This window comes from Alligator mississippiensis, chromosome 1, assembly GCF_030867095.1.
Source record: "Alligator mississippiensis isolate rAllMis1 chromosome 1, rAllMis1, whole genome shotgun sequence".
In the NCBI taxonomy this organism is placed as follows: Eukaryota; Metazoa; Chordata; order Crocodylia; family Alligatoridae; genus Alligator; species Alligator mississippiensis.
The window spans coordinates 375,493,941-375,521,555 of NC_081824.1; the positions used below are offsets into that span (position 1 = coordinate 375,493,941).

A 27,615-nucleotide genomic window follows, 5' to 3' on the forward strand; every position below is an offset into this window, starting at 1 on the left:
TTTCCTGGTTCCTGACCCTTTTTTTTGGATTATTTCTGGCCTTCAGCTTTGGATTTCTCTGTGGATTTGTTTCCTGTCTCCTACCCTGGTTTGGCTTTGCTCTTGAACTTCACCCTGTGGATTATCCCTGGGATTGATACTTGGCATCCAATCCCCTGACCCTGGATTGTGTTGTGGATTCTGCCCTTGGATTTCCCCCTGGTTTTGGTAATATGGCTCCCATCCTCTGACCCAGCCCCAGGCCCCAGCTCCCCCTTAGTGGTCTAACCTGTTAGTCCTGATGGCCTACACCTCAGTTCCTTACAGAAGGAGGGGTGCTAAATCAATGACTACCAATTTCTTAGGTATGTGCCCTATCGCCTAAACTATGGGGTAAAATGGTGGCAAGCATATACAGCCCTTTTTCACTCCTGAGGAGAGTGAAGTCCAGTAGTTATATACTCCATTCCTAGTTCCCTAAAACTGTGATTTATCCATGTATGTATGAAATGTTTGTATGAGATATGGCCACTACTGCATGTGCTTAGTCCACACAACAACATAGTCATTTATGCATGCAGGGCTACCAGGGAGTAGAATTCCCCCTGGGTATGTAAGTGCCAAAAATGACCTATAGGCAACCATTGAGATAGCAATGGGTAGAATGTCACCTTTAATCATAAGTAATCACAAGTAGCTTTGAAATTAAAATTTTAAAATGGAGGTTGTTGTTTTAAAATTGCTTAATATTTAGCAATGTAGGTTGCAAACACATCAGAATAGTCATGTATTTATTTAATATAAATAACTCAGCTTGCATTGCAGAACATGAAACAGAATGATTCAGGCAACAATAACTCTTTACGAAAGATGAATTTTCTTAGAATCATTTATTCATTTTATTGGTTATAACATTTTTCTACAACAGCAGGCATTCAGTCCCTAATATGCCTCCTTTTGCATATGGGTAGACTATTATTTTATTACTTTTAGTATAATTCTATCTTCAAGATTTGGTTAGACAAATTATTATCAACCTTTTAAGACTTGAGATATCACTCACTACGCTCAAGGCACCCCTCACTTGACTCAGAGCTGAGTTTTTCCCTTTTTATTTTGCTGCCAGAAAAATAATAGAGACTCTCCTGTTGCAAAGAATGTAGAATACAACAGATCACAATGTTTTTAACACTATGGGCTCCTATTTAGAATCTCTAGGTTTATCTTGTGAATTGTGTAGGTGTTTGAAAACTTCACAGTGCTAATTTGTGTGGCATCCCACAGCATTTTTAAAAAGATCTTACAGTACCCTGGTTGACAATCAGTGGGCTAGACACACTGACATACTGTGCTACAAGCTGCATTCTAAATAGCAACATTTAACCTCATTAATTTTGATCATTAGTCTTATTCTGCATAGAACAAGAATAAATCCCCCATTTGGAGTTCCATTTCACATACTGATTTAGTAGAAAAGCTGTAGATACTATCTGGTTATTAAAAATGGCACCTAACTTGAATACCAGAGTTGAAAGTGTTCTCCCTTCATTTGTAACAGACCCAGCCTCTTCCTGGTTCTGGAATCTAGTAGAAAAGAAACCATATGTTGTGAATGTAATCTGATTAAATTTATTGTGGAATCCAAAAGAAGGATAATTCCTCAGTCCGCAATCTGCATTTTGTCAGGTATCTCCTGTGCATTTACATGGCCTCTAACCTGGCTCCAACGATATGGGACATAGCTACATTAAACTTAGTCATAGCCACACTTCTAAACGATATTCAATTTATGTGTTTGCTAAATCTGATCTTCTAGTTAAATAAAAACATTCTAACTCTCTACAAAGTTAGTTCTTTGTAAAAACCTATAGAGATTTATGTTTTATTTTGTTTTTATTTTTATTTCACCTGCTAGAGCCTTTTTTTCCTTGTCTGCTGGCTTAGCCTCCCTCTTCCCTCATGGTTTTACACAGATTTGTTTTTCAAGTTAAATGTAGTTCAATGAGAATAAAGAGTGAAATGGGGAAGGAAAACTTCTTTTATATGAAAAATTGCATTTTCATTGGAGCAGGTGCTTGAACCTGACTATCCCACTACCCAGTTGAATTAAAATGAAACACCACTATATATATTAAATGTAATTAATCTCATAAATATTAATTAATATATTAAATTAAATTCATATAAATATATATATTAAATTGAAATTAATTAAAATAAAACTATATATATACATACATACATATATATTTGTGTGTGTATGTATGTATAGTGTTGTTTTATTTAAATTAATTTCAATATATTATATATGATTTTAATTTAATATATTCATTTATATATATTAAATTAATTTAATTTCAGTGTAATATACATGTGTGTGTATATATATATATATATATATATATATATATATATATATATATATATATATATATATATATAGTGGTGTGTCATTTTAATTAATTTAAATTTAATATGCATGTATGAATTTAATTTAATATGGTCATTTAATATATATGAAATTACTTTAATCTTAATTTTAATTTTTTATATATATAGTGGTGTTTCATTTTTATTCACCTGGGAAGTGGGAGAGTCAGGTTGTCTATATAATTCCACTGGGAAGTGGGAGAGTCATATGTGTATATCTATCTATCTACCTATCTCTGTGTGTGTGTGTGTGTGTGTGTGTGTGTGTGTGTGTGTAGATATATATTTATATATATATAGTGGTGTCTCATTTAAATCAAGGGAAAAATGTGGATTTGGGGTTATTTTTTTTTAACCAAAGATTGGGGATTTTTTTAAATCAGTGAAAACCAGGATCCCTGACTAACAATCAGGAAAACTATAGAATTAATATCTCTCTTTTCCTCTGCTTTTGTAAAATGTATATTCAATTCTTCATAGAAAATGTAGCAGCCTTAACAGGATAGTATTATGCAGTATTTGGAGTGATAGGGCAATTGAGTTCTACTCCCTGTTCCAAAGAAGACAACAGATTGAGGGTTGCAGTCAAGTCACCAATGTCTCAGATAAATTCCCTAACCTTCAAAAGTCTCATCTTTGCTACCTTGGAATCTGAGAGCCACAATCAGAAAATCCACCAAATCAAGTCCTACAGACTAAATAGATTGTAAAACTGCTGCTTTGAGAATTCTTGTAAGGTTTAATTAGCTTCTGCTTAACCTGTAGTCATCTTTAGGTGTCTAAGTTTCTCTCATGGCACTTCCAAAATAGTCTGGCCCAAATAAACTCTGCTTTTAGGAAGTAAGCTCTTCTGTGATCCAAACAGGCAGTCCTTCTCTGGCTTCAAATGGCTACTAGTTGTGTTTTTTCTCCAATAAAGTTTGGTGACTTACACATGTTTATGTGCTTTCCCAGGTAGAATGTGATCACACTTGACTGTAAGTAACTATATTGGATCCTTTCTGAGCATTTTCAGAAGGAAAAGTGTAATTGAACAAGTGGATTAGGATCTGAAATCCATGTGAGTGGCACTTAGTGCCACTTAGGCATCTAACTTCAGTTAGCTAAGTAGCATTCAGCTGTTTAATGTAGAAGTTCAATTTTGGCCAGCCTGTTTTTCACATATCTAAAAGGGAAATTTAGAAGTCTGAGCATTTAAATGACAGCAAGGTTAGACAGCAGCTAAACATGGTTTTCAAGATCTCTGTGCCATATAAATGTTGGAATTATGCATCTGAACTAGATTCATAGAGAATACAGCTGGAAGGGACCTCAGAAGATCATCGAGTCCAGCCCCCTGCTCCAGGGGCAGAAAGTCAGCCGGGATCATTGGATCCCAGCAAGATAAAGAGCCAAATATCTCTTGAAGGTGCTTGAACCATCTCTGGCGGCAGTCTATTCCAAACCTTGGGGGCTCAGACAGTAAAGAAGTTCTTCCTTATGTCTAGCCTGAAAAGGTCATGGAGGAGTTTGTGACTGTTTGACTTTGTCATCCTTCAGGGCACTCTGGTGAACAGACATTCCCTCAGATCCTGGTGAGCACCCCTGATAAACTTATAGGTGGCCACCAGATCACCCCTGAGCCTGCACTTATCCAGGCTGAGGAGTCCCATGGCTCTCAGCCTTTCATTATAAGGTTTGTTTTAATGATCTTTGATCATGTGTGTGGCCCTCCTCTGCACCCTCTCAAGCTTCTCCACATCCTTTTTGAATTGTGGAGCCCAAAACTGGATGCAGTACTCCAGCTGTGGCCTCACCAAGGCCGAGTATAATGGGAGAATGACATCCTGGGATTTGCTTGAGAAGCATCTTGGATGCAAGCCAGTGTTTTGCTTGCTTTACTAGCTGCAGCATCACACTGAAGGCTCATGTTCATCTTGTGGTCAGTCATGACCCTTAAGTCCCTGTCATCTGTAGTGCTAACCAGCGTAGCACTACAAGCCTATAAGCATGCTGCAGGTTTTTCTTCCCAAGGTGGAGAACCTTACATTTTTTGGTGTTAAACACCATCAGGTTCTCACCCGCCCATTTCCTGAGCCTGTCAAGGTCTGCCTGGATCACCCTCCTGTCCCCAAGTGTTGGACGCTTTACCCCAGAGTTTGCTGTCATTGGGGAACTTGGCCAATCTGCTTCTGACACCACTGTCTACATCAATAATGAAGATGTTAAATAGTATAGGCCCAAGGACAGAGCCTTGAGGGACCCCACTGGTCATAGCACACCATGAAGATTGACTTCCATCAACCACCACCCTCTGGGTCCTACCACAGAGCCAATTCCCCAGCCAGCAGATCATGGTGATGCCATGGTCAGCCAGTTTTGTTAAGAGGTGATCATGGGATACCAGATCAAAGACTTTTTTTAAGTCAAGATATATGACATCAATCTCTTCTCCCTTGTCCAGGTGATAGGTCACCTGGTTATAAAAGGAAATAAGATTGGTCAAGCAAGACCTACCCACAACAAACCCATGCTGGCTATCCCTCAGGATGTTGCCACCGGCCAGTCTATTAAGAATGGCTTCTTTGATAATCTTTTCTAAGACCTTCCCCAGGATAGAGGTCAGGTTGATGGGCCTGTATTTTGCCAGATCCACTTTCCTCTCTTTCTTGAAGATACGCACCACATTGGCCTTCTTCCAATATTCAGGCACTTCACCGGAGTGCCAGGAGTTCTCAAAGATCCATGCCAGGGGCTGAGCTATGATGCTGGCCAGCTCCTTGCATACCCTGGGATGTAAACTGTCAGGGCCAGCTGACTTGAAGGTATCCAGCCTCTCAAGGTGTTCCTTCACGAGGTCAACATTGATGGAAGGTAAGGAATCTCCCTCATCTGGGCCTCCCAGTCCCATAATGTGCAGGGGCTTCCCATGGGACTGGTGAAAAACTGACGCAAAGTACCCATTTAGCAAGTTGGCTTTTTCCTGGGTGTCAGTTGTCAGTTGTCCCATCTGGTTTAGCAGGCATCCAATGTTGCCCTTGCTTTTCCTCCAGCTCCTCACATATCTAAAAAGGGACTTTTTATTGTCATTGATACTTGTAGCTACTTGGAGTTCCATCTCAGCCTTGGCTTTCCTGGTTCACTCCCTGCAGGTTCAGACCAGTGCCGAGTAGTTTCATAGTTTCATAGTAGCTACGGTTAGGAGGGACCTGAATAGATCATCTAGCCTGACCCCCTGCCACAGGCAGGAATGAATGCTGGTTCACAAGACCCCAGACAGGTGATCATCTAACCTTCTCTTGAATTTGCCCAAGGTAGGGGCGAGGACCACTTCCCTGGGAAGTTGGTTCCAGATTTTGGCCACTCTAACTATAGAGATCAGAAGGCAATATTTTAACCTAAATCTATTTTCCATCAGCTTATGACCATTGTTCCTTGTCACCCCAGGTGGTGCTGGAGAGAAAAGGGCTCTGCCTATTTGCTGTTGATCTCCCCTGATGAGTTTGTAGGCAGCCACCAGGTCCCCCCCCTCAGCCTTCTCCTGCTGAGGCTGAACAGGTTCAGGTCCCTCAGTCTCTCCTCGTAGGGCCTGTCCTTCTGCCCTCTCACCAAGTGGGTGGCCCTCTGAACCCTCTCCAGGCTGGCTACATCCCTTTTGAAGTGCGGTGTCCAGTACTGGATGCAGTACTCCAACTGCGGCCTGACCAAAGTCACATAGAAGGGGAGTATCATTTCTCTGGACTGGCTTGAGATGCACCTTCGGGTACATGACAAGGTATGGCTGGCTTTGCTGGCTGCAATCTAGAATTGGCAGTTCAATAATGACTCCAAGATCCCTTTCCACCTCTGTGCTTTCAAGAAGGGAACTCCCCAGTCTGTATGTATGCTGTGGATCCCTTCTCCCAAGGTGCAGCACCCTGCATTTGTCTACGTTGAACCACATCCTGTTCTCATTTGCCCGCTTTTGTAGTCTGTCTAAATCTATTTGCTGCCTCTCTCTCCTTTCAAGTATGTCCACCTTGCCCCACATCTCCGTGTCTTCAGCAAACTTGGACAGCGTGCTTTCCACCCCCTCGTCCAAGTCGTTGATGAAGATATTAAACAGTGCGTGCCAGAGGACTGAGCCCTGGGCTACCCCACTGCTCACATCTCGCCAGGGTGAGTACAACCCATCCACCACTACTCTCTGGGTGCGCCCCATCAGCCAATTTTTCACCCATCCAACTGTGTAGGCATCAGTGCCACAGTCGCTTAATTTATTGATGAGGATGGGGTGAGAGAAAGTGTCAAAGGCCTTCTTAAAGTCCAGAAAGACTACAGCCACGGTGACACCATCATCCAAAGATTTAGTTACTTGGTCATAAAAGGCAATCAGGTTGGTCAGGCAGGATCTGCCTTTGATCAACCCATGCTGATTGCCCCTGAGCATGATCTCCCCTGCAGGTCCCCCACAGACGTGCTCCTTGATGATTCTCTCTAAGATCTTCCTGAGCACCAAGGTGAGACTTATAGGCCTATAGTTACTTGGGTCCTTCTTCCTCCCTTCCTTGAAAATTGGGACCGCATTAGCCATTAGTATTCCTCCTTGGAGGTGGATTCAGTCCTCCATCCTTTGTAGGTCTTTCTTTTTAGATGCAGGAGGTCCGCTAGTTCCCTGGAGAGCCAGGGGGCCTGCTGTGCCCTTTTGCTGCCTTTCCTTCAAGATGGAATAGACTTTGCTTGTGCATCCAGGATCACTCCCTTGAGGAGCAACCACTTATCCTGAACTCCCCTCCCTTTTGGGTTGTGGTCCTTTAGGGCCTCACTGACAAGCCTCCTGAGCTTGTCAAAGTCAACTTTCCTGAAGTCAAGGACTTCTGTATTGCTGACTGACTTGCCAGCGTTATGGCAGATGGTGAAGGTGATCAGTTCATGGTCACTTTCACCCAGGTTCCCTTCAATCGTTAGGTCACTGATTAGGTTGTCCCCCATTGCCAGTACCAGGTCGAGCAGCACTGTACCTCTTTTCAGCCTGTAGACTTCTTGTGTCAGATAGAGCTCATCCACGCACAAGAGAAAGCTTTACGACCACTTGGATTTGGCCAAGCGCTCTTCCCGTGAGATGTCTAGGTAGTTAAAATCTCTGAAATGGTAGATACCTTCCTAAATCACTTTATGAATCTAGTGGTACATGAGCTTTGATAAAGTTCCTGGGTCAGTTAGGTGCTTTTAAAAACAGTATCTAATAGTTTTTGTTATTTTTAATTCTATTAAATGTCCTTGTTCTGCATTATAGGAAAGTATATTTTTGCATGATCCTTTACCATTGTCACAGGTCAGGCACTATGGGTCTGTCCAGACAAGGGTGCATGTGCACTATGTGGTACACCGTTTCAGGCTAGACATGCTGCACACTGCACACACTGCACTGCCTTCCCCTCACTTCTAATTTGCACCATGGGGAAGGGGAAGGAGATCCCAGCATCAAAAAAAAAAAAACGATGCCAAAAAAAGTGGTGCAGCACATGTGGTAGGGCAGTGCACATAGTGGTAGTATGCACCACCCAAATGGGAGCCTGGCCAGCCAGAGCCACACTCCAGCTGCCAGCCAGGATTCCTGCTGCTAGATCACCCTAGCTGCAGCACCTGGAGGCCCCCAGAGTGCACATCCACAGGCGTTCCCCAGGGACAAGCAGCAGTAGCATGTATTGGGTCACTACTGTTTGTCCCCAGGGAAACACATGTACCTGCAAGTCTGGATCCAGCCTATGGTGGTTATCTACTGAAGTAAAAAATCTACATGCTAACCTGAAATACTAAGAAATAATTGGATATGGGCTGTGTGTTTATTTTCCTGAATAACTGTTTACACAGAAAGTTCAGAAAGCAGCACCTAATTGCTTTCTTATCCAGATTTAAAAAACACAGTTTTCAATTAATATAGCAACTCTGGCACACCCCTTATATTACCCCATCATCCACCTTTGGTTACTCTACAGTTTTCATGTACAGAATGTGCATGGAGGAGATGATGGGCAAAATCTGTTTGTGGTATGCTTCAGCTATGATATAGACAGGCCTTGACTGAAGCAGTCCTACCTTGGACACCTTTACTCCGGGCAACTGCTGGACAAGCCAATGCAATGAATAAAAACAAACTAAGAAAATAGTTTGAGTGGAAGAATGGAAAATTAAAAGTCATACCAGAACTGAAACTCTCTCAGCCCTTTTCAAACTGGAGAAGTTTTAAACAGTGTTTCATTAAGTGCATCTACATATTCTACTAATGCTCAGCAATAAAAGCTCTGGAGTTTATTGTTCCTGGGAAGCTCCCAGGTGCATGGCTTGCATGTGCTTCTGGACCACAGCACATTGAGCTGGGTCGGAGCAGCCCTGGCTGGCAAGGAGCTCAGAGGTTCAGCTTGCCAGCCCAGAGCTACCCTGATTGACCTCAGTGTGCTGTGGAGGGGCTGGTTGGGGTATGAGGGTGCTTCAGTGTGGGGCTAGCCAGCAGACAGCCCCTGAGCTGAAGCATCCTCATGCCCCAGCCAGCCAAGTCAATGACTAAACGTGTGCTTCTGCACACAAAAAAAACTCCACCGCTGAGTAATACTTGTATTTGCCAGTGACCCTTAAAAAAACAAACCTCTAGAGGAACGGTCAGATTTGTAGAGCAAACCATCTATGTTCTCTTAGCAAAATGCATTAACTGTATTTACAAGTACTACCCTGCTGTGGAGTTTATTAGTTTCCTGCACCCTAATAGGGGTGCAGGTATAGATGCTGAGACATTTACTGAGGAGCTAATTAGTCAGTTCTGCAGTAAACAGCTCATGTAGACATGCCCACTGTGTAGCAGCAAATAAGTGCCAGCAAATAATAATATATTATCATTCATCACTTCAAATGATTGGTGTGAAACACTTCATAATCTTTAATAGCTTTCAGAACAGAAAGATGACTTTGAAACTAAAATGTGAGGAATACTACATTCCACATGGGTATGAAACATTGAGGGAATTATTTTGAAACAGAATACAAAGAAGAAGTCTAAACACAGTTTGTGAATGATCTGAAACTGAAAATCAGATCTCCTTTTGGGAGTCTGAATCACTGATAAGAGAGTAGATCATAATTGGGATTGGGAGAAAAAAACTCAGAATGATATTGCTGAAAAAGAAAAGAGAATTAACCTTTAACAAAGCAATTGGAATTTGTCGAGCAAAGTCAGACTGAAAGTGATAGACTGTGACATTACACAGAAACCAGAGTCAGAAGAGCATGAGTGGCTCATCGTTAGGGCTACACAAGACAGCAAACGGGTCTGAGCATGCTGGGGAAAACAACACAAACCAAAACATTTCCTGGAATTTACAAAAAGTTATGAGAGCTTTTTCAGGCATGTGAGAATGAAATAGGATTTAGACCTGAAGTTGTACTACTCTACCCTAAGGTTTACATAGATGGCTTTCTGATCTGTGGGAAAAGGTAAAGAGCTAAAGCTCCTAGGCTATGATTAAGCAAAATAAAATGAAAATTCCATATAATAGAAATAACACATGAGGGAAATGTTAATGTGGAAAGGGGCACAGATAGACGAAAGCAGGCTGGGACAGTTGAACTCCAGGTAAGTGGCATAATCACTACTATTGGAGTTATTGTTTTCTGAAAACAGTGGTCTTGATGTCTTGAGAGAGACAGTTTACAAGACTGGTATCAATTGACCATTGATACTGTTTACTTGGTAGATTGATTTTAAGTATTTGAATTTCTACGTTCTGTTAATGTTGTTCATTATAAGTTTTTACTGTTACATTAGTGTTATGGAGAACTGTCTCTAGGCTCTAGGTGAGCTAATCCTAACTGGATGGTATGTTATGAAGATGCTCATATACAATCCTAATCAGTGGGCACATCTACATGAGATATTTACTGAGGAGCTGATTATTTAGCTCCACAGTAAAGTTTCAACATCTACACATGCTGCCCTATTAGGCAGCAGGGGGCTAATTAACTCCACTGCTAGTTTGTACTTATAAATACTTGTAAATACAAGTACTAACCTATGGTGGAGTTCTTTACTGCTCAGCAATGCACATGTAGTTCTGCCAGCTAGCCCCACACTGGAGCAGCCTCATGTCCCAGCCAGCCCCTCCGCAGCACATTGAATCCAGTTGGAGCAGCCCCAGGCTGGCAGACTGACTCCCCAGGGTCCCCTGCCAGCCACACTGGTTCAATATGCTGCAGTCCCAGGCACACATGAAAGTGAGGCACCTAGGAGCAATAAACTCTGATGCAATATGCACTGGAGCTTATTCATTTGCATTAATTTCACATATAAACGTGCCCAGTTAGAACTCAAATGGCAAATGAAGTATATTCATGTAAGACTGCTTGGTTCAGTGATTATAGACGCACGTTCTCTACTGTCAAACTTTATCACTATTTTTCAAAGCCTTATATTTTTAGTCCCAAGAAATTATGAGTTTCACTGTCCTTTCTGGCATATTCTGTACAGTGCCTCAACTAATTTAACAAAAGTTCCTGTTCGTTAGAACATAGATTCCAATACTGAACGTTAAACTCCAGAGATTACATTATGCATTGCATTTCAGATGCAGATTTTTTTTTGCCTAGCCTAAAGCTCATAGTTATTTGAATTTGTACTTGTAGATATGATCATACCTGTTTAAATTATGTTTCATTTTCTGTATTTAAATTCATGTCCCATTTTACTAAGAGTTCATAGCTGGCATGCTCTACAAATCCTACTGTTCTTCTAGAGGGTTGTTGTTTTTTTTTTTTTGGTTTTTTTTTTAAGGGTCACTGATATTTGCAGATATGATCATTCGACATTAACTCCTGTATTACCACTACTCTGAAGATAAAATAAAAATGCATTATATCAGACATTCTAAAAGTTGATCTCTGCTTTTTGTAAGGAGATTATAATGCATTTAAACAATAGATTAATCTAGTAATCTATGCTCCCATACTGATGGTAAAGCTGCCCAGATATTACTGTCTGGCACTGTTTCTGAAATTGCAAATATGCTTCTTCTTGGCTAAACTGATTTTATTTCAAAACTGTGGTTTCATTTCTGCAGTTCTGATAATTTTTTATTTACTATACTTGTTAGATCTAACAGATTATTTGTACTTCACACAGATTTTCACAATTCCATTCTTATCTTGTCTTAAAAATAACACTGTGACTCATTTCTTTGTCCTCCATAGAACTAAGTGATTTTAGTTTTGTCCTGCAGATAGACTTAAGAATCATATAAGCATATAAAGTTGGTTCTAAATGCTGCTGCCTTCCAACAGATTGCAACACAAATTGTTTTGCCTAACTTTTATATATGCCCCAGAACTAACTTTTATATTTCCTGATTGCAGGATCACCACTAAGAAGCAAGCCCTGGTCAGTGCCCCCCATTCCATGCACACCAAATCCCCAAAACAAAGCAGTGCAGCCACGTAGCTCGTGTAGAATAAGCACAGACCTTCTCTCAGAAGCAGCATACTTCTAACTCAGGTACGCTTCTTGATCCATAGTTGAGGCTCCAAATCACCTAAATCTCTTAAGTGGGAGGGAAATGCTTCTTATCTATGGGCTCAATATCATAATATCATAGTTCTTAGGATCGGAAGGGACCTAAACAGACCACCCGGTCCGACCCCCTGCCCAAGGCAGGAATGGGTGCCAGGGTCATATCACCCCAGCTAAATATCTGTCCACTCTCCTCTTGAAGACCCCCAAGGTAGGAGAGAGTACCACCTCACTTGGGAGCCCATTCCAGAGCCCGGCAGCCCTAACCATGAAATAATGTTTTCTGATGTCCAGCCTGAACCTTCTCTCTAGCAATTTGTGGCCATTATTCCCAGTAACCCTGGGTGGTGCCCGGGGGAAGACAGCCTCCTTCAATTGCCACTGGTCTTCCCTGGTGAGTTTGGAAATGACCACCAGATCCTCTCTCAGACTTCTCTTTTGGAGGCTGAATAGGTTCAGGCCCTTTAGCCTCTCCTCATAGGGCCTGCCCCACTGCCCCTTGACCATGCGAATGGCCCTCCTCTGGACCCTCTCAATGCTAGCCACATTCCTCTTGAAGTGCAGCTCCCAGAACTGGACATAGTACTTCAACTGTGGCCTGACCAATGCCGCATATTGGGGAAGGATCAGCTCCCTGGACCTGCTTGTGATGCATCTGTAGATGCACAACAAGGTGCAGTTAGCCTTACTGACAACTTCCTCGCATTGGCGGCTCATGTTCATCCTGGAGTTAACAATGACTCCAAGATCCCTTTCTGCCACCATGTTGACCAGAAGGATGTTCCCCAGCCTATAGGTGTGTTTCTGGTTCCTTCTCCCTAGATGCAGTACCTTGCACTTGTCTGTATTGAATTCCATCCAATTGTCAGCCGCCCACCTCTGTAATTTGTCTAGATTTAGCTGGATTCTGTCACTCCCCTCCAGCGTGCCCACCTCGCCCCACAACTTGGTGCCCTCAGTGAATTTGGACAGTGAATATGGAGGTATGGTCCTAAATGTGCAGCTACTTAATCAAAGTAATTATATAGATATAGATATATAAATATTCTTACATTATAATCTTGCTTTTCTCTGTTTTCTGTTATCATCAATGTCATTCATGTTTCTCCCTGTGAAGGAACAGGAATTTACAAACTATGTACCCTATGTACTACATAGAATTTGTCAGCACTGAAAAGAGTATATAATTGCAAATTACTTATAAGCGGGGATCCTGGTTTTCTCTTATTTTAAAAAATCCCCAATTTTTAGCTTTAAAAAGTAGCACAAAATTCAGATTTTTCCAAAATTAAAATGAAACACCTCTCTCTCTCTCTCTCTCATATATATATAAAACACACACACACACACACACACACACACACACACATATATATATTTAAGTGACATTCCACTTTAATTAGGGGTGCACCAATAAAGATTTGTTGGGCTGATACAAATTCAATTTCCAACATGCAGCCCAGCAACTTGGAGAACAGCATCCAATTGGTAAGTCTGTTGCGGGGCAAGAGGGATGGGGAGAGAAGGCACATGGGGCAAATTGAGGCCCCTCAGTGAGGTAGGAGGGGATGGGGCAGGGGCAGGCACTGCCCAGCTGTAGCAGGACATGGGAAAGAGCTGTGAGTGGATCAACCATGGGCATGGGGGAGCAGCTATCACCACTATGTGCACCCCAGGAGGAGGCATAGGGGGCACTTTACCCCCAGAGCTGTGCACAGGGTGTGGACAGACTGCTGCTGTGGGCTAGGGCTGGGGGCAGCACTAGGCTCTTCCCAGCAGGGGGATTGGGTGTGGGCTGCACTTGAGGCAGGCAGCACCACTGGGATGGGGGCTACAGGGCCACCATTGCCCAGCCCAGTTGCAACCCCAGCTCAAGCTGCCCTCTTGGAAGAGCCTGGCACCACCCCTGGCCCCAGCCCACCATGGCAGCCCAGTCTCACACCATGCCCCCCATGCCTCCCCCAGGAGCATGCACAGCAATGGGAGCAACCCCCCTCCCCCAAAACTTCCCATATGAATCACTCATGGCTTCATCTCATGCCCTGCCTTGGCTGGGCAGTGCCAGCCCTTGCCCCACTCCCTCTCTTTCCCCTCAATCTGCCCTCCCCCCACCCCTTCCCCCCGATAGACTTACCAGTTAGATGCTGCTCTCCAAGCTGCTGGGCTGGACATGTGCATGCGGCGGCTGCATGCATGCACATGACATTTATAGACGACATTATCAGCCACATCAGCTAAAAAAGGCCATTTGCCAATAATGTCAATTTTTCTTTTATCAGTGTCAATACATTATGGATCAATGTATTGGTGCACCTCTAATTTTAATCCTGGAAAAAAAGTGGATTTTGGGTTACTATTGTTTTTTAATTTAAAAATTGTGGATATTTTTATCAGAGAAAACCAGGACCCCTGCTTATAAGTAGTTAACACATGAATAACTTAAGTCAACTAAGAAAAATGCTGATAAATCTTTGATGTCAATCCATACATTCATACCAATACATGAGATCCACTTATATTTTAAAAAAACGTTTTTGTACCATATTTTCAGAAATATGTATGTGATAGGGTGTAAAGTGTTTTCTTTTTTGCTGGGGGCGGTGCTAATTGGTTGGTTTGTTTTTCATAAAGTTAGTGGAAATACTAAATATTTTTAATCCTTCCATCTAGGAGCCTTAGCTGTAATGAATTCACCTGTAGTACTGGAGCAATACGAATCTAAAAATTACAGAAATATATTGTGACCATAAAGAATAGCAACCTGTGGACTTCCAGGGAGAATGGTGAGTGCTATGTAGCTGTTCATGGTGATCTCCCTTTTTTCTGTTACTTGAATCGTCTCTTCTTAATCCTACATTATTAAGGAATAGCAGAGTTCAAACCCATGACATTTTAAATGTAGAGAAGCTGATATTGTGCCAGAAGTGAATTTTTATCACCCTGAAATGTAGGCATTTATCATAGCGGGGGGAAAATATAATGATAACATTTTTCTGCCAGACTGCTATTGTTAGTGTTCCACAGGTTGGAATATGAGAACAAAAGCTTGATCCAATAAAGGAAAGGAAAGGGCTGAAGGCATGTAAACTCATTTGGTGACTCCATGTTTAATTTCCAAGTTCCCTAAAGTCCAGGAGTTCTGTTTCTGGACATACCCAGAACTCTCTAGTGTGAGAACCTCAGCAATTATCACCAGGGATCCTGGTTTTCTCTGATAAAAAAAAAAAAATTCCTCAATTTTTGGATAAAACAAGTAACCCAAAATCCACATTTTCCCATGATAAAAATGAAACGCCAGTATATATTAGTGGCATTTAATTTTAATCACAGAAATATGTGGGTTTTGGCTTACTTTTTTAAATCCAAAAATTGGGGAGGAATGGGCTTGTTTTGTTTTGTTTTGTTTTTATCAGAGAAAACCACAATCCCTGGTTATTCATAGATTCATAGATGTTAGGGTCGGAAGGGACCTCAATAGATCATCGAGTCTGACCCCCTGCATAGGCAGGAAAGAGTGCTGGGTCTAGATGACCCCAGCTAGATGCCTATATAACCTCCTCTTGAAGACCCCCAGGGTAGGGGAGAGCACCACCTCCCGTGGGAGCCCATTCCAGACTTTGGCCACTCTAACTGTGAAGTTCTTCCTAATGTCTAGTCTAAATCTGCTCTCTGCTAGCTTATGGCCATTATTTCTTGTAACCCCCAGGGGTGCCTTGGTGAGTAAAGCCTCACCAATTCCCTTCTGTGCCCCCATGATGAACTTATAGGCAGCCACAAAGTCGCCTCTCAACCTTCTCTTGCGGAGGCTGAAGAGGTCCAGGTGCCCTAGTCTCTCCTCATAGGGCTTGGCCTGCAAGCCCTTAACCACATGAGTGGCCCTTCTCTGGACCCTCTCCAGGTTATCCACATCCCTTTTGAAGTGTGGTGCCCAAAACTGCACGCAGTATTCCAACTGCAGTCTGACCAGCACCCAATAGAGGGGAATTATCACCTCCTTGGTTCTGTTCGTCATGCATCTGCTGATGCACGATAAAGCGCCGTTAGCTTTCCTGATGACTTTGTCACACTGCCGACTCATGTTCATCTTGGAGTCCACTAGGACTCCAAGATCCCTTTCCGCTTCTGTGCCACCAAGCAGGTAATTTCCTAGGCAGTAGGTATGCTGGACATTTTTCCTCCCTAGGTGCAGCACTTTGCATTTCTCCTTGTTGAATTGCATTCTGTTGTTTCCTGCTCATATGTCCAACCTGTCCAGGTCTGATTATAGTTGTTCCCTGCCCTCCGGTGTGTCCACTTCTCCCCACAGTTTTGTGTCATCCGCAAACTTGGACAGAGTATGCTTCACTCCCTCGTCCAAGTCGCTGATGAAGACATTGAAGAGTATTGGTCCAAGGACTGAGCCCTGCGGGACCCCACTGCCCACACCCTTCCAGGTCGATACAGACCCATCCACTACTACTCTCTGGGTACAACCCTCTAGCCAATTCGCCACCCACCAGACTGTGCAGTCATCCAAGTCACAGCCTCTTCCTGAAGTCTAAGTAAACGACTTCAACCCCTACTCCTGCGTCCAGGTGTTTTATAACCTGGTCATAAAAAGAGACTAGATTAGTCAGGCATGACCTGCTATGAACCCGTGCTGGTTTCCCCTTACACACTAAGGTCATCACCCACCTTAGTGTGACCTAAATAGGTAAATACTTAGAATTACTTTTCAGGACCAAATTCAGTAGGTGTGCTCTAGGATTGGTTATTATAAGGTCTGATCCTTCACAGAAAACTGTATCAACTTCTTTTTTATTTTAAATCATTCTTGAAAAAGAAGCACTTGCTTAGGAAGTGACTGGATTCAGTCCCCTGCTGGCTAGTCTGGGTGAAGGCATTGCCATCCCTCCAGTCAAAGTTGGGCTGATATACAGCCAAGCAGGCAAGATTCATGGGGCCAGAAGGAACCAGCATGACTTTATATCCTGGTTGCTATGGCAGTAATTTGAAGTGAAGAGGCCTGTGTTCTACACTCTGTTCCTGCATTTCACATTAAATAGTCATTGGATAACATAGAAACAGGCCTTGGAGAAAGAATCAGAACTCAGGTCTTCTCCTTCTTGTTAAAATACCCTAATTATTCACTTAGTCACACTTTTTTTCTTTGATTTAACCAATGATTTTTATCTCTGTCAGCCCAGGGGCCCAGCTTCAAGAGGAGGAAGGGAGGATCCTATCATCTGCCGTTCTCCTAAGAGGTGGCAAATGAGGATTTGAATCTTTTAGAAAGGAGAGGGACTATATTATTGTTAGACCTCGACTCCATGAGACACTCAATGACTAAGGAGACAATGGTCCAATTACCCATGGATCCTGTTACTCATTAGCCAGAGCAGAGCAGGGAGGAAACACAAGCACACATTGTTCGCAACAGCTTTTTATTAGAATGGAAACAGCTTTAGACTAGCTCCCTCACCAATAAAATATGGGGAGCTGCCCTGAACAACAGTTCTTTCCAGTATTTATACACTTTGGTTTATACATATTAACATTTATCCTGCCTTGTTCCACCTCTGGTTCCACCCATTTCTCCTCCCATTTCAAGCTCGTCCTCTGTTTACCGTTTACTTCATTAACTTGGAATTGTCTACGCATTTTCTTCATTTACATGCCTCTCTGCTAAAAGCGCATGCGTAAGACCATGAGCGCGGGTACTCTTGGTCACTTGCTGGTTCTTTCTTGTTCTTTGCAGATTCCAGCACCATCTCCAAGGTTTGGCTTCAGTCTTATCTCCTGATAATAGCTGGTGGGTTGCATCTTGTTCTTCTTACACAATGGGCTCCAACCTACTTTGTTTAGAAAACTGCTTGCTTAAGCATTTGCAAAGTTAGTTACTTTTAATATATCACCCAGGCTTGTGACCAGCAGCTTTTTGCTGAGACACAGGAAAAAACCTTCATTCAGCTGCACACTCAGCATCCCCATATTCCATATTGTTACCCCAACATCCAAAATCCATATCGTTGCCCTAACAGTTGTGCCAGAAAAAGATGTTGCATTTGTGTTCCTTTTTTTTCTAGAAGACTTCTTCTTGCTTTACAGTGAGGGAGTGAAGGCAGTATGGGGCTGCTGGGGCCTCAAGGGCAACAGGGACTTCCCAGGACTTCAGGGACTTGCACAGGTGTTCCCCAGGAATCTCTTGTCATCAGTGAACTCCCCAGGTGCACATATCATGCTGCCATAGTCCAGCTTGTGCCCTGAATCATGACAATGAGTGATATCCATGTTGCCCAATGAAGTGGATCAGCAGTTCCAGTACACAGCCCAGCACAGCTGATCCCACACCAATGATCACAACTACTTATAGCCTAAGTGTTCTAGCCATCTGTTTAATAAGAACCTATCTTGAGGAAAACACCTTGAATGGATTGAGACCTTTTCCTTAAACCCTGAGCCAGGTGGCTAAGCTCTGGATATTGATGGGATTTCTGACATGCTTCTGTGTTCTGAATTTCTGTTGCAATTTCCCACTAACTCTAATTTTTTGGTTTGACATTATGAGATGCCTGACTTTTCCTATCAGCTATGTAGGAAGTCTCAACACTAAGTTATTTAACTGCCTGGCAGTTAGGCACTTAAATGCTTTATTATATGTAGCCCCACATCCTAAGATATCTGAATTTGTGGCCCAACAGTAAATTGGTCATATAACTTTATAAATGCATTTATTATATAGTTTCCCAGGTTACCTAATGGATATAATCACTGCAGGTAGAAAAGAAAACTACATTGTTCACACAGAAGGTAGGGCAGGGTGGTACCTTAGAAGTTAATTGGTTCAGAGAGTCATGAGCTTTTGTAGGCAACAGTCTGCTTCATCAGATGCTATAAATGGATTTGCAAAAAGCAGGGGTTCAAAAGAGGAAGAAAATTAAGTACAAAGGATAGGGAAGGGAGAGGAAGGGAGAGGAAAGCTCATGGGGAGAGAGCACTGTTGAAAGACCTGAAGGTGGGTTGAATAGATCAGTAAGGATAAAAAAGGTAGCCTGTTGAAGAACATAGGAGTTATAAAAGCTAGTCCACGTAATGGGATAGGAACCTATTGTTTCTGTTATATTTAATGCAATTTAGTTTGGATGCTTTCTTGTTCTGCGGTTGCTTGTTAAAGTTGTTTTTAAAAGTTTTGTTTTTTAAAGCAGGGCTACCCAACTTTCAAGTGAGGGTGGCACCCACCACAAGCACTAAAGATCCAGGACCCACAAATCTGGGGCTGCACACCTCTGGGAGTATACACTGTGGTGAAAATTGGAGTTAGGTAATCTGTTGCTGGAGAGATGTTATTTCAGGTTAGGAGGCTGCACATAAGCCAGAATAGATATGTCCCCTAAGGCTACCTTGAGTATTATTTTTCAGGAGGAATTGGAGGTTATTAATGATGTGTCTAAAGTATTCAAGCCAAGAGCTTTGCTGACAATCAGAGGGATTCTGTTGTTATTGTCATGGGATTGCTCTTGTAGCAGGTCAGAATGGGATTTGAGTCTGGTTCTGTAGATCTGAGTTCTTACTGTTTGAGGCTTGTTTTGTAATTGTAGGAAGCCCTGATACAGATGCTGAGGCATTCACCCTGGTAGTGGGAATGGAGCAGATAAGATTGTAACCTACGGTTTGGCTATAATGCTGCGTCAGTGTCAGCGACATCCTGGATGTGGAGGAAGAAGTGGTGGCCCAGACAGGCAAAGATGCCTGGTTGGGACTCTCAATTAACCAGCATATTTTGCTATCCAGCGCCCCCTCCCCCCCCCCCCCTTCCCTATGCTTTTTTCTCCAGAACAGAAGTAACCCCAAGAAGCCAAAACTACAATAGACCTGATCATGGACCAATCAAAAAAAAAAATCAATGTAACTTTTTCAAATGAATTTGCAAAAGAGGAGGGTTAATGTTTATTATTTAAGTATATGCTATTGTTCTTTTCTATGATCTTACATTGGTACTCTCTTTTTCTTCAGTTTCCTTGCTGTATTTATTCCACTTTAAAAGAAAACCCAAAAATAGTGCTATTTTTTTTTTAAATTAAGACACTACTAATTTTTAACTGATTAACAAAGGGTGGAGAAATAGGCAACCCATACCTAATTGCTACTAACAATAAAATTTAGCAAAGTAATATACATCAGATTGAGACTGAATTGATGTCAGTGATAATAAGTAGATTTGTTGGCCTCTTTCTATAGGACACATAAGCAAATACTAACTTAAAGGTGTAAGTAACTTTTTCATAGATTCATAGATGCTAGGGTCGGAAGGGACCTCAATAGATCGAGTCCAACCCCCTGCATAGTCAGGAAAGAGTGCTGGGTCTAGATGACCCCAGCTAGATGCCTATCTAACCTCCTCTTGAAGACGCCTAGGGTAGGAGAGAGCACCACCTCCCATGGGAGCCCGTTCCAGACTTTGGCCACTCGAACTGTGAAGAAGTTCTTCCTAATGTCTAGTCTAAATCTGCTCTCTGCTAGCTTATGGCCATTATTTCTTGTAACCCCCAAGGGCGCCTTGGTGAATAAAACCTCACCAATTCCCTTCTGTGCCCCCGTGATGAACTTATAGGCAGCCACAAAGTCGCCTCTCAACCTTCTCTTGCGGAGGCTGAAGAGGTCCAGGTGCCCCAGTCTCTCCTCATAGGTCTTGGCCTGCAAGCCCTTAACCATACCATAAAACCATATTTTAGTAGGACTGCTCATGTGTTTGCATTTAAGTTCATGCTTCGGTGCTTGTGACATGAGTTTCTGGAGAGTCATTGCAGTTTCTACTGTGATAAAGAAAAGAAAAAAAAAGCGACCAAACGCCAAGCATGAGAGCAAGTTGTGCTCATAGCGTGGGGGAAGTAGTGGGCGCAGCCTGATAGCTGAGAGATCGGCGGTCCCAGGCTGATTGGCAGGGAGCAGGCGGATGCAGCCCATTTAAATGGAAAAGCGTGCGCGCCAAAAAGCTGGGACCCATGCCATATCGGAGAGGCCTGATCACCCTCACCGGAGGTCCTGCGTCCATGAAATCCCTTCCCCCCCAGACGCCCCCATCACGACCAAATTAGAGCTCTCAAGTTAACAGCGAGTTTATTCTTGAAACTGCTGTAAAGGAAACCACCTATATGAAAGTGTGAGTAAAGCATTTATTTGTTACACTGCCTCCTTAATTGTTTTTCCATCAATAGGAAGAGAGATAAGAGAAGGAAAAACAAGGTCCTGTAACCCTTCCATCCCTGGCCTGTTTGCACAACACTTTTCTGGGTCCAACCACCCACCGTCAGGCTGGTCATCTACATTTTAAACCAGTACTTCAAAATTATTTTGCACTTAGTATTTTTATGAACTATTCAAGACATGCCATACAGTTACATAATTGTTAAGAAAGGCACTTTGTCATTAACAATATGATATAGGATGTAGGTTTTACTAAGCTGTGTCCCATCAAGTTGACTATATTCAACCATGTATTATGTTAATTGCTGTAATATTATCACAGCTGTTATGGTCCCAGTTTTATAAATTGCTTCTTCGACATTTAGAAGTATCCTAGCAACTGTCCCTTTTTTTTATCCCCACTCTTCTAAACAAACCATTTGACTTGTGACTCGTGTGGACATCAGTGTTTCAAGAATGTGCTACAATTTTTTCTACTAAATTAACCCCTTACACAGGTTTCTGCAGATCAGCATTGAGAAAAAAGGGAATTTTACTCTGTAGACTTCAACATTAAAACAGCTTCTGAATGGAACATACTAAATTATTAAGAAAAATACCCCCTCCTCCCCCAAAAAACACATTTGAGTTAGATGTTATATTAGTTGTTATCACTCACTGGGCACGTCTACATGTGCAAAAGATCTGGGAGCAGTTTACTTTCAAGTAAACTATTTAAGAGTGAAATCTCCTGGGCACATGTCTACCCATGCAGGGTCGCAGAGCAGATTTACTGCTCTTAGCAGCAGACTGCTCCTGCTCCCTGTGGCCTTGCAACCAGCTCCTGCAGCAGCCAGAGGGAGCTTTTGGCTCCCCTCTGGGTGCTAGGCCAGGGGCCAGGATACAACTGTCTCCCAACGGGGGCTAAGACACTGCTGCCTGCTGCCAGGATGGACTCTACCACTGGAGCTCAGGTGGGGACACCGTCCTCCTACCCCAAGATCTCTGCAGTTGCAGAACCCAAGTTAGGTGATCCTTATCTCTATAAGATTTCCTTATCTTCTTGGTAACAAGGGCACACTGTTGGCTCATATTCAGTTTATTCTGCAATGTAACCCTCAGGTACTTTTCTGCAGAGCTGCTCCTTAGCCAGTCAGTCCCCAGGCTATACCAGTATCTGGGATTGTTTCATCCTACATGCAAGACTTTGCACTTCTCCTTATTGAACCTCGTGAGATTTCTTTTTTTGTCCAATCCTCCAAGTTGTCTAGGTCTCTCTGAATCCTAGTCCTACCCTGCAGCATATATACTAATTCCCTCAGTTTGGTTGCATTCATAAACTACTTGTTGAGGGTGCACTCCAACCCATGTTCCAGGTCATTGATGAAGATATTGAGCACAACTGGCCCTAGGACTGACCCCTGGGGTACTCCACTTGATACAAGCTGCCAGCTAGATCTCAATCCATTGAGCCCAATGACCCAGCCAGTTTTCCATCCAGATACAGTCCATTCATTCAACCCGTACTTCCTTATCTTGCTTGTGGGAATGTTGTGGGAGACCGTATAAAAAGCCTTGCTAAAGTCAAGGTATGTCACATTCACTGGTCTTCCCACACTCTCAGAGGCAGTAATCTTTTCATAGAATACAATCAGGTTGGTCTGGCATGAGTTGCCCTTGGTGAATCCCTGCTGACTGTTCCTAATCCCCATTTTTTCCTCCAAATACTTAGAAATGGATTCTTTCATGATCTGCTTCATAATTTTTCCAGTAACTGAGGTAAGGCTAACCATTCTGTATTTCCTCAGATCATCTTTCTTTCCTTTCTTAAAAGTGGGCACCATATTTGCCCTTTTCTAATCATCTGGAACCTTTCTCCATCACCATCACCATTCCCTGTCACTGTCGGGTGCATCACTTCTGGCCTCATACAAGTCCCTTGTACAAGTCCAGCTTGTCTAAATAGTTCCTAACCTGTTCTTTCACCACTGCTGGCTGCTCACCTTCTCCCCCAACTATGCTCCTAGGTGCAGTAGTATGGGAGCTGACCTTGCCTGTGAAGACTGAGGTAAAAAGGCTTTGAATCCTTCAGCCTTTTCCACATCATCTGTCACTAGGTTGTCTTATTGGCACAACTGTCTCCTAGGGTGTGGCGTTGGCTGGGATGGCTCAGGCAGGTGTTGAAGGCTGGAATGATGATGATGATGCCACTAAACTTTCTTGCTGTCCCCTTTTATGCTTTTCTTTAACTTCACTCCTTTGATGACTCCTTGCTCTCAGGTTGGCCTCTCCGTGGTTAGCATATTGCCCATATTTTATCCTGTTAGCATATTACTTTGTTCGACAGACCCATCCCAAGCACACCTCTTAATTTGGCCTTTTTCCAGGGTCTTTCTTTGGACATTGTCTGTTGGTTTCCCTTATCACCTTTCATTAACACATCCAATTATTTCATCCTTGTGATTCAACTGGTTAGTGCCAAGTTCAGTTAATTCAAATTGGTAACAAAACTATTTCTATGTTGTGTTAGAAAAAAGTCTCACAGTGATAGAAAAAGAAAGAACCATCATGCAAGCAAACTCAAGGCCATAAGATGCTTGTAAGAGGCACGGCCAGCTGATATAGCAGGCACCAGCAAAATGAAAAGTTCAGATATTAATGAGGCTATACAGAACTTAAGCAATGATTAAATAAGGCTGAATATAAATAAAAACTTTAAACAATAATTCACCCTCTATAAACAGGTGTACTTTAAAGAATAAAATATGACAAGTCATCCTAACAGCCTCCACCATTCAGCAAGTGACCCATGCTTTCCCTGACCTTCATCTTGTTAATGGCATACTTGTAGAAACCCTTCTTGTTACCCTTCATGTCTCTTGCTTGCTGCAACTCAACTGTGCTTTGTCTTTCCTGATTTCTTCCCTGAGTGCTTTATACTCTTTTATAGTCAATTGTCCAAGTTTCCACTACTTATAAGGTGCCTTTTTGTGTTTAATTCATTGAGGCATTCCCTGCTAAGCCAAGCTGGTCTTCTGCCATACTTGTTAGTTTTTCTGCGTATCAGGATGGTTAATTCCTGTGCCTTCTTTAAGATTTCCTTAAAATACAACCATTTCTCTTGGACTCCTTTTCTTCTCAGACTAGCCTCCAAGGGAATCCCACTTCCCTGAGTGAGTTGAATTCTGCTTTTTAAGTCTAGGGTCCATACTCTGTTGCTCTCCTTCCTTCATTTCCTCAGGATCCTGAACTCAATCATCTTGTGGTCTCTGCTGCCCAAGTTGTCATCCACTACTGCATTCCCCACCAGTTCTTCCCTGTTTGTGAGCAGCAGGTCAAGAAGAGCACACCCTTAACTGGCCTCTCCAACACTTGCAACAGAAAGTTGTCCCCCAGCACTCTCCAATCTGTGCAACCTTATTTATGATGATGATGGCAAATTTAATTTGTACCATCTCTCCCTCCCCCCATCAAAAAAATGAATTAAAAAATCTTTCTCTGGCCTATTATCTGTAAGCTTATGTATGGCTACGGTAGTGTGCTTGTCATAAACAACAGCATCAACTCATATTTGTTACGGTGGCAGATTTTGCTAACCAATGCACAAAACAAGTTGTGTTATTAACATATTGGAAATGAGACAGGTTCTGTGTCAAATCTAATCATTTCAGAAGGATGTGCATTTAAAAGTAAAATTTGTTCATAAGAGAAAAAACATACTTGATTTGTCATATCACCTGATTTAGATTAAACTTTGGGTCAGACCAAGTTGTCCATATATTTACACTTTTCCAAATAACATTATTTCAATCTTTAAACACAAGAGGTATGCTTGTAAGTAGACCCGACTTGGGTCATACAATAACATTTCAAGCGAGAACAAGCTGTCTTCCCACTTTTGTTTTAAACAGCACTACTTTTTGAAGTGTTAAACAGAAACCTCCTTAGAAATATATCAGAGCATTAGTGGAAAGCTACTCCATACCAAATAATTTTTAAGGTGTTGTTCTTTGCCTAACATAACTAGGGTGGGGGGTGGAAAGGAAGCACCAGAGCAAAATAATGTATTGGCTGGTGGGTGGTTCCACATACACTTTCACTGAAGACTGAACATTTCATTTCCCTACAACTTGTACTTCTTTTACCTTGGTAGAACTTTATTGATTGCAACAAAGCTAATCCTGATTTACACTAGTACTTGCAGTCAGAATCAGGTTGTGGATCCTTTCCAAGGAAATTTACTTTAATTCATGGGTTTACTTCCAAATTAATAACAAAGCAAACAAAAATATACATCAAAACATGAGCAATAGGTATCCAAAGGCAAAAAGCACTTCATCAAAATGCGCTTGAATTCAAGGAAAGAACAAGTAGAATAAAACTCCATTCATACAGAGTAAAATCATTTAATTTAATGGCAAGATTCAAATTAATTCAAAGGATCCAGGAACTTACCCACTGAAAAAAAAGGCTACATTTGTTTTTTAAAAAGTGTCTTAGAGGGAAAGTGAGGACAGCTATGAACAAATAATAAAAGGCAAACATTGAATGAATATAAATTATAATCTCTTGATTGTAGAAAACTAATAAGGAAAGCAAAATTATTGAGAAATCTATGATCACCTGAGTGAAAGGAAATAAAAAGGATTATATTTTTTAAGTATATGGGCAAACTAGGAAAGCCAAATAATGCTAACAGCTTATTACTAGATGGAAATGGTCGAACTGTCAATTAAGAAAAAGCATAAATGGTCAATAAGTGTTCTCCAGGAAAAGCAGAGATACTCATGATGCTGCTGATGGAATGGATGATGGAATACTTTCCATTTTAACAGCAATTCAGGAGGTTGTTAAACAGCAACTACTCAAATTAGGCATTCTTAAATAAGAAGGACCAGGTAATTTGCATCAAAACATTTTAACAGAGTTGATTGAGAAACTGGACCATTACTGCTGATTTTCAATATGTTTTGGAATACTGATTAAGTTCCAAAAGACTGGAAGAAAATGGGTGCTGTTTTGTGTCAATATCTTAAAAGGGTAAATGGAATGACCAAAGTAATTATAGGACTGTCAACCTGATGTTGATCTCAGGCAACATAATGGAATGACTGTTAAAGGACTTGATTAATAAAGAATTAAAGGAGGATAATATAATTTATGCTAGTCAACAAAGGTGTATGGAAAACAGATCTTGTCAACCTAATTTTATATTTTTTATGAAATTTCTCATTGTGGTTGGTAAAGATAATAGTACTGATGTAATAAACATAGATACCACTATGGTCTTTTACACATATATATATATGGAGCAATATACATCAACCCTCATCAAGACAGAGAGCAATATACACCAACCCTCATCAAGACAGAATCCGAGGTTGAGGAAGTAGAAGGATTGTGGGTTAGGCTACATGGGGGGCAAGGAGAAAGGGATTTGGTGGTAGGGGTCTGCTACAGACCCCCACACCAAGGGGAAGAAATAGATGCGGGGCTCCTGAGGCAACTCTCAGAGACCATAAAAGCTAAAGAGGCGGTAGTCATGGGGGACCTAAACTACCCAGACATCTGCTGGGAGACGCAGACAGCAAGGTCCCATCACTCAACCAGGTTTCTAACCTGTATACAGGACCTCCACCTGACACAGGAGGTGCATGCTCCCACTAGGGGGAATGCCATACTGGATCTGGTATTGGCAACAGGAGATGACATGATAGGGGACCTCCAGATGGGTAGCCATTTGGGAGACAGTGATCACCTTATAATAGAATTCAACATAAGACAGCGAGTGGGTAAGGTAACTAGTAGGGTGAAAGTGCTAGACTTTAGGAAAGCTGATCTCAATGCACTCAGGCGATTAGTCAAGGAAGCACTGCAGAGTAGGAGTTTTGAAGGGATGGGAGCCCAAGAAGGGTGGCTGTGCCTAAAGGAAACGATCCTTCGGGCACAAAGCAAGACAATCCCCGAGCGAGGCAAAAAAGGGAAAGGCGCCAGAAGGCTTCCATGGATGACCAGAGAAATCCAGGGCAGCCTAAGGGCCAAAAGGGGAGCACATAAAAACTGGAAACAGGGTGAGATCACTAAAGATGAATATACCTCCTCTGCTCGTGCTTGTAGGGAGGCAGTTAGGCGGGCCAAAGCTACCATGGAGCTGAGGATGGCAACCCAAGTAAAAGACAACAAGAAATTGTTTTTTAGATATATTGGGAGTAAAAGGAAGGCCCAGGGAGGAATAGGACCACTGCTAAATGGGCAGAAACAATTGGTGACAGATAGGGGGGACAAGGCTGAACTCCTCAATGAGTTCTTTGCCTCAGTGTTCCTAAGTGAGGGTCATGACAAGTCTCTCACTGGGGTTGTAGAGAGGCAGCAGCAAGGCGCCAGACTTCCATACGTAGATCCTGAGGTGGTGCAGAGTCACTTGGAAGAACTGGATGCCTTTAAATCGGCAGGTCCGGATAGGCTCCATCCGAGGGTGCTGAAGGCACTGGCCGACATCATTGCAGAGCCACTGGCGGGAATATTCAAACGCT

At 42.3% G+C, this 27,615-nt stretch overlaps 1 long non-coding RNA gene across 3 annotated transcripts in view; it reads left to right on the top strand.

The window, feature by feature from the left end:
* Positions 1-27,615, top strand: part of LOC132247787 (uncharacterized) — a 103,838-nt gene that overhangs the window by 16,941 nt on the left and 59,282 nt on the right. The window contains exons 2-4 of one of the 3 annotated variants that reach the window (XR_009459223.1): positions 11,767-11,905; positions 14,591-14,703; positions 19,498-20,038. This is a non-coding gene — a long non-coding RNA (uncharacterized LOC132247787). Of the gene's footprint in view, positions 1-11,766; positions 11,906-14,590; positions 14,704-17,657; positions 17,712-19,497; positions 20,039-27,615 lie in introns of those variants that run through there. The other 2 variants (XR_009459225.1, XR_009459224.1) reach the window with 2 other exon arrangements.